A 6,894-nucleotide genomic window follows, 5' to 3' on the forward strand; every position below is an offset into this window, starting at 1 on the left:
TAGTGATGTCCTGAGACCTCACAATGACACAAGGAGGGATCAACCCCTCTCCTGAGGAGTCTGGCAGCACAGGAGGGAAGCAACAAAAGCCAAGCTGGGTTCATTCCATCAGAGAAGAAGCTGGAGAGAAGAAAATTACATCCTCTATGCGGGTGGGATGGTGTTAGGGTGCACTGGCCTTTGCCCCAGGGGTCCCCACTGCGGACGTGGCTCTGGCTTGTTCCCTCAGGCTAGATTCCAAGCTTAGGTGCAGTGACAAGCAGGCTGTCATGACCGTGACAGCAGTCTGTCCGTGATCAGGAGTTTGCAAGCATTGCACAAGCTCAGCACAGTGGCCACCCCCATTACAGAGGCAAACAGAGGCTTGGGGTGTGAAGGGGATCGCCCCTGGTGTAGGGGAGCTGGGATTTGGGAGGCAGGCCTGCTGGACCCCACATTTCCCACGATTCCTCCTTTCCCTTGTATCGTGCTCCAAACCCAAACCAACTGCGTGCCAGCGAGTGGATGCGGCCTTGTGGCCCTACCGGGTGGGGTAGAACTACCCCTGTGGGAGTAGAAAGCCCGCCTTTCTCCCGAGGAGCACCGGGTGGTTTCTAACTGCCGACTATGGCTAGCAGCCCAATGCGGAACCTCTCCGAGCACCCAAGGGACCTTGATTTGTGCTTGGCTCTCTGACACCCGGTAAGAGGAGCTGTGATAACTCCTACCTCGGAGTTATCACAGGCCGAGGGCTGCTATGGCGGAGACTGGCCACAGGATGGCACCATCGGCCCATGAATGGGGTCTACTTGGGCCCAGCCGCTGGGCGATGGGGCTCAGCAGTGGGCACTGTGCGTTGGCACTTGTTGGGGCACCCGGGCCGCACCGTGCCTAATCCCGCCCTCGCCCTCCCTCCCGAGACCCAGTCTGTCAAGGGCAGATTCTGTGGTCAGCGACCCCCTGGGAGAAGACCCGCAGTCTGTCCTCCTGTTCCTCAGGGAGATGCCCTGCGAAGGCCTGGGGACACGCAACTCTGGTCCCTGCAGGGCACCGCGGTCTGCGCTCTGACGTGACCATTGGGGGCAGGACAGGGCCTAGTGGGGGCACCTATCTTAAAGTTCCCATGGTCCCTTGCTCTGGTATGTGGAATCTTCTGTCTCCATGGGAGCTGCGGCCTGGTGGGAAGAGGGGCATTTGAGACCCTCAAGCGGAGCTGGTCCAGGGCCCTGTCTGTAGAGAGGGCAGAGGTTGACCCCGCACCCCAGAGCAGTGATGGGAGAGCGGCCGGGACCCTGGGGAGAGCTGAGGGGTATGGGACCCCACGTGGCAGGGTCACAATACAGCGGGCGCCTGGCTCAATGGAGGGCTGATTTTCAGCTCTGGGAATGTTGAAGTATCTCTGACAGATCCCCTCCAGACACGCAAATTCCTGCCTGGGTCTCCCCAGCACAGCCCCTGCTTTAAAATGCAGTCACAGGGTGGACGGGGTTGCCGGACCTGGGTGCACACAGGCAGGCCCTGGCACCCGTCTCAGCCTCATTTCATTGGGGGCTTGAGCTGTGGCAGCATACGATTGCCTCTTTATCCTCTTAAACACCCCTCACTCTGAACAGCAGGCCTGGGGCTTCCTGGGGAGTGGGCCATGCAGAGGGAGCAGAGCCAAGCATTGACCTTCATGCTCCAGCCACAACAAGGGCAGCCTGTCCTTTCCAGGGCCCCCAGCTGGGAATGTGACTGCTCCGTTATTCCCTCTGCTTCCCAGGGGACTTGACTCGTATTTGTCTAGCGAATGAGAGACACCAGGGCCCCGGATCACGCTTGCCTCCCCTGCTCCCCCGGCCTTCAGGAGTGACCCCAGTAAACCTTGGAGAATCGTGATCACTAACATCTGCGGGTCTTACTCTGCCCCTCGCAGTGCAACCCTTACAGCCTCAGGGGGCAGGACAATGTCCATTTCACAGACAGGGTGCAGCGAGGCTCAGAGAGCAGAAGGGACTGCCCATGGATCCCCAGCCCAGGCCTGTGAGCCCCACAGGGCCCCGGAGTGGCCTTTGCTGTCCCTTAGTCCTTGGGGCTCTGCAGTCCCTACCGGCGGGGTGGCCATGTCTCCTCTGTGGTATAGACTAGAGCTGAGCCCTGCAGTCCTGCACAGCTGTGGGACCGTTTAGGTGTGTGGCCCCCATTCAGGTAGGGGGTCTCTTCTGGCTGTCAGATTTCCCCTTCTCCTCTCCAGCCTTCACTCTTGGGAGAAGCCCTTGGCCCACGGACACCACGTACCTCTGTCCCGTGGCTGCACTAAGCAGAGGTGTTCTGCTCTGGAGGTGTGAGCGTCCCCAGGGCCACCCTGCTGCCCGGGTCACTGGGGCCACCTCAGTCTTTTGACCTTTTTCCCTACGGTCTTCTCTTGAAGCCCTGAAGGCAGTTGGGTCTTGTCTTAGAAGTGATGGAGGGGGAGGCTCCTCACATGGAGTAACTGCTGACCAGGCCTTGGGGGGTGGGCGATGAGTGAGCCTGGGGGGCCGGGCCTCAGCAAGCATCCAGATGCCAACTCCTCCCACCACTCCTGACCCCCAAATACCCCCCCCAGGGAGGAGAGGTGACAGCAGGTGCTGCATGGGTAAGCATTTATACTGTTTCACCAGCCATATGTTAATTGAATGGCTATCAGGAACACACGCACACATACTCACACACTCACTCCATAAGCAATTAGCGCGTCGAACCTTGGATTTCATGGATCTTAGTGCTCAGAGTGAGGCAAATTGGAAAAGGGGAACCCCTTTCAAGTCAACTTAAGGGAGCGGTGGTGTGGGGGTAGCTCAGGTGGAGGGTGGGCATGACAAAAGGGCCAAGAGACGGCTGGCACAGAGATGCTGAAGAGGCCCGGAGTCCTGAGGCAGCCCCGGGGTGCCCAGTGTGGCCGGGTCTGTGGGTGGCTGAGGGATCTTGGGCAGGTCACTTCACCTCATTTCCACATCTGTCTCAGGGGACTGTGCGGTCTTGCTTGAATCAGGGCTGTGGGCAGGGTCGTCTGAGGTGAGCAAGGTGGGCCATGGCCCCAGCTTGATTATGGTAACTCCGCTGATGTTGAGGGACAGGAAGTGCAACAGATCCAGGGGCCAAGGAGTGGCCAGCAGGCTCAGAGGACAATGAGCAGTGCCCTGGAGGCCAAGAGCCACACTCCACGATGAGTTTTCCAGAAGGAGAGAGGCCGCAGGCTGGGGGCTGTGCAGCGGCTATGCCAGGCCAAACGGAGGCGGCAGGCAGAGTGGCCCTGGAGGGCAGTGTGTGGGATGGCGGCCTACAGGGGGTGGGTGCTGTGCCAGAGAGGGACGCCCAAGTCAGGTGCGTTGCTTGTTGGTTACAAAATGGGAGAGGCCTGCATGTGGTGAAGTATATGGGGGAACCTGCCATTAGGAAGCTCTGCCCTCAGCAAACCCCCTCATCATGGCCAAGGTTGTTTCCAAACATGACACTTTATTCCGTCACCCTCCTGCTCAAAAGCCTGCCGTGGTTCCCACTTACCAGAGGGACCAACACTGACTTTCTTGGCCCTCGGAATACAAGGCTCACAGTCTGACCCCGTGCCTCCTCCCTGCCCTCTCCCCGCTTTCTCCCCAAGCACACCCACCTGCATGCTGTCCCTGAAGGCCAGCTCTGCTGACCTAACCCCTGCTCCTTAAACAAGCTAGGCTCTGCTACACCTCCTTTGCACGTGCTGTGCCTCCCGCCTAGGAGCCCAGGACACAGTAGTTACAAATTGGGCTGCTAACCTCAAGGTCAGCAGTTTGAAACCACCAGCTGCTCTGTGGGAGAAAGGTGAGGCTTTGTCATTCCTGTAAAGAGTTACAGCCTCAGAAACCCACAGGGGCAGTTCTACCCTGTTCTTCAGGGTGCCTGTGAGTCGGAATCAACTCGATCGCAGTGAGTTTGGCTTTTTGGTTTGGGGCCTCCTGTCGGGGACACCCTTTCCAAGCTCAGCCCCTCCCCCATGCAGTGCTGCCTGGCCCCCTCCCAGGTGCTCTCTCAGACCTGTCTGCCCTCATTACACTGAGAGGCCCCGCGGATGGCAGGGACAGTGCCTTGTTCCTCACGATGCCCCCATGAGTGCCAGACACAGAGCAGATGTGGGCTCACGCTGAATCAGCTGGCCAGGGATCAGGTGGGTGGTGGGGTGGACGCCTGAGGCAGCCAGCAGTCAGGAACCAGGAGGTCCCCAAGGCAGGAAGGTGCCAAAGGCAGAGAGTCAGAGCCTGCGTCTGCGCAGGCTCTGGGTCAGCTCCCATTTATCAAGGACCTCCTCTCCCATCCCACCTCCACCACTGGATGATGGGTCATGGAGGAGTGAACCTCCCCAACATTGTGGGTTCCCCCTTGAACTAGAGATGCCACTGGCCTCATGCTTCTCCCACAAGGCAGGGTAGGGATGGGGGCAGGCACTTGGGGGAGCCGGGCTTCGGGAATGTTCATCCCACAAGCCCTGGGCCTTTGAAAGAAGAGGTTAGGGTGAGCCAGCTGAGTATGGGAGAAGGGAGGACCGACTGGGGTGTTCCCAGGCCCCAGGTTTCAGTGCTGATAGGACCCTGGAGCTAAGCAGCGGGTCTCCTTCTTCTGGAACCCTGGACAGGAAGGCACTCAGGGTCCTGGATCCTTCACCTCCCTTAGGCCCTTGTAGGGCTTTCCAGTCTTTCAGACCCACGGTGCCCGGGGATGGGCATGGGCGTCTCTTGAGATGCAAGATGCTTTCGGAGAATCTCTGATTTGCAGGATCTGAGCAGCTTGTCTGTCCTCCGAATCCCAGAATTGCAGGGTCACAAATGCATGCGGGGCCTCCTGGGCCCGAAGGATCTGAGAGTGTAGGAATCCCTACAAAGCAGCCAGAGCCACCTCCACTTACTCAGAGACACGTAGGGATGCAGAAGTCCCAGCCTCAGGAGATCAGCACAGGGAAGGCCGTTCGTCCAAATCCCCTTGCCATGCAGGAGCCCTCTCTGCTGCCGTGGACTCGTGGAATTGCTCTAACACTCCCAGGGATGGGGAGGCCACGATTGCGTACCAGGACAACTTGGTTCACCACTGGGCAGACTTGGCAGCTGATGTGGAGCCTCCATCTGCCCCCGGCCCCCACTCCAGCAGCCCTCTCTTCCAGGTCCCACTCCCTGCCCTCCTTCTTGAAGGGCTCAATGTATCAAACGGGTGACAAAGCTCTCTCCTAGGCCAAACAGTGGCTTTTGAGGGCCGCGGGGGAGCCAGACGGTGTAGGCAGTGGCACCTGGCAACAATCCCCTTGCCATCCTGGAGTGGTCAGCCTCGGTCTGCCCAGCCTCCGTGGCACCCCTCCAGCAAGGCAGAGGCCGGAAGTGGAGCAAGCAAAATACCGCGGGAAACCTTCACTAGGCGGACAGCCGCACAGCGAGGTGGGTTGACTTGCTGTGGAACAGCGCCCCCCACGCGCCCCCAACCACCCCAATAGGAGCTGGGTTTCATTAGGCCTGTTCTGAATGGCAGCCGGGGGTGGGCGGGGCCTGGAGGGAAGGCTAGGCCTTCAGAGGGCGGAGCGGAAAGGCAGCCAATAGCTGGAAGCAGAGAGGGAGGGAGGGGGCAAGGAGGCCACGCCCTGCAATCAGATTGGCTGGCTGGACCTTGAACTCCGCAGCCCGCTTTGTACCTCTTGTCCACCAGGGCTCCTTGCTCCATGGACAGGGCACCGGAATTGCTACCTAGATAGGCTTTTCCTGGCACCCATCTTTATGGAAATAGGTCACCAGGCCTTTCTTCCATGGCTCGGCTCTGTAGGTTCCAGCTCCCAACTTGTGGTCAGTAGTATGTGGCACCGAGCCACGAGCGACATTGCCTCTGGTATGAGGAGCCTTGGTGGCCCTCATAGGTGTTGGGGTGCTACCGTAAGGTCGGTTTTCGGAGATGAGGCTGTCTGCTCCAGGAGGGATTTACGTATCAGAAATCCTGCGTATATAGGGTCCCTTTGAGTCGGAATCATCCTGGGGGGAGCAGGAGACGGCAAGGGAAGAGCTAGTCCCTCTATGCCGTAGTCCTAGCTACACTGGAGCCCCAGACGCCCTCCTATCGATTAAACGGTGAACCCTAGAAGGTGCTCAGAGCAGCCCACCTGGGGGCAGCTTGCTGTCTCTCCGTACTTCTGTGTGGTCCCTCTTGGCCCCATAGCCGGGTCGCCACTGGGGAGGGGCCCCTGAACTCCCATGAGGCCCTGAGCCGGGGGAAAGGTCTGCCTCTTTATTCCACAAAGTGAGGGAGTCCATTCCCTTGAGAGTCTCTCTGCTGACCAGGAGGGGCTGGGCCAGGTCAGGGCTTGCTCCACTTTCTGCTTGGCCGTGCTGTGGTCTCTCTCTCTGGCTTCAGGCCTCCACGCGTGGGTGTGCAGTCCCATGAGGTTGCCTGTGTTCAGTGACTGTACAACCTGAAACAAGTTCCGTCCTTTATAAAAACCCACTTGGATCACAAACCAGGCTTCAGCATGAATTCTTTCTCCTGTGAAACCAAGAACCGAGGTATTTCCCATCTGAGTCATGGTACTACAATATGCTAGGTTTCTCAGGTGGGAAATACCTGGAGCAGAAATCAGAGAAGAAGCCGAGGGGAAAGAGGACAGTGGTCTCCAGGTCCAGCCTTTAGGACCTTCGGCTGGGAGGGGTAGTCGACGGTTCTGGTTGACCCCCATTGCCTGAATTAAGCCCACCTGTCCTAATTTGGGGCCAACCAGGTGTACTGCCTCCCTGGCTCAAGGTCTTGAATTGGTGCCTGCCTAGTGGACACCCTGGTCCCTGTCTCTAGCTACCTAGCATTTCCTCCCCAGACAGTTGTTATTGTTGCTGCTAGGTGACCTTGAGTCGGCTCCGACCTATAGCGACCTTACGCACAGCAGAAGGAAACAGTGCC

This window comes from Echinops telfairi, unplaced genomic scaffold, assembly GCF_000313985.2.
Source record: "Echinops telfairi isolate 266 unplaced genomic scaffold, ASM31398v2 ScPeMD7_7457;HRSCAF=8495, whole genome shotgun sequence".
NCBI classification, from domain to species: domain Eukaryota; kingdom Metazoa; phylum Chordata; class Mammalia; order Afrosoricida; family Tenrecidae; genus Echinops; species Echinops telfairi.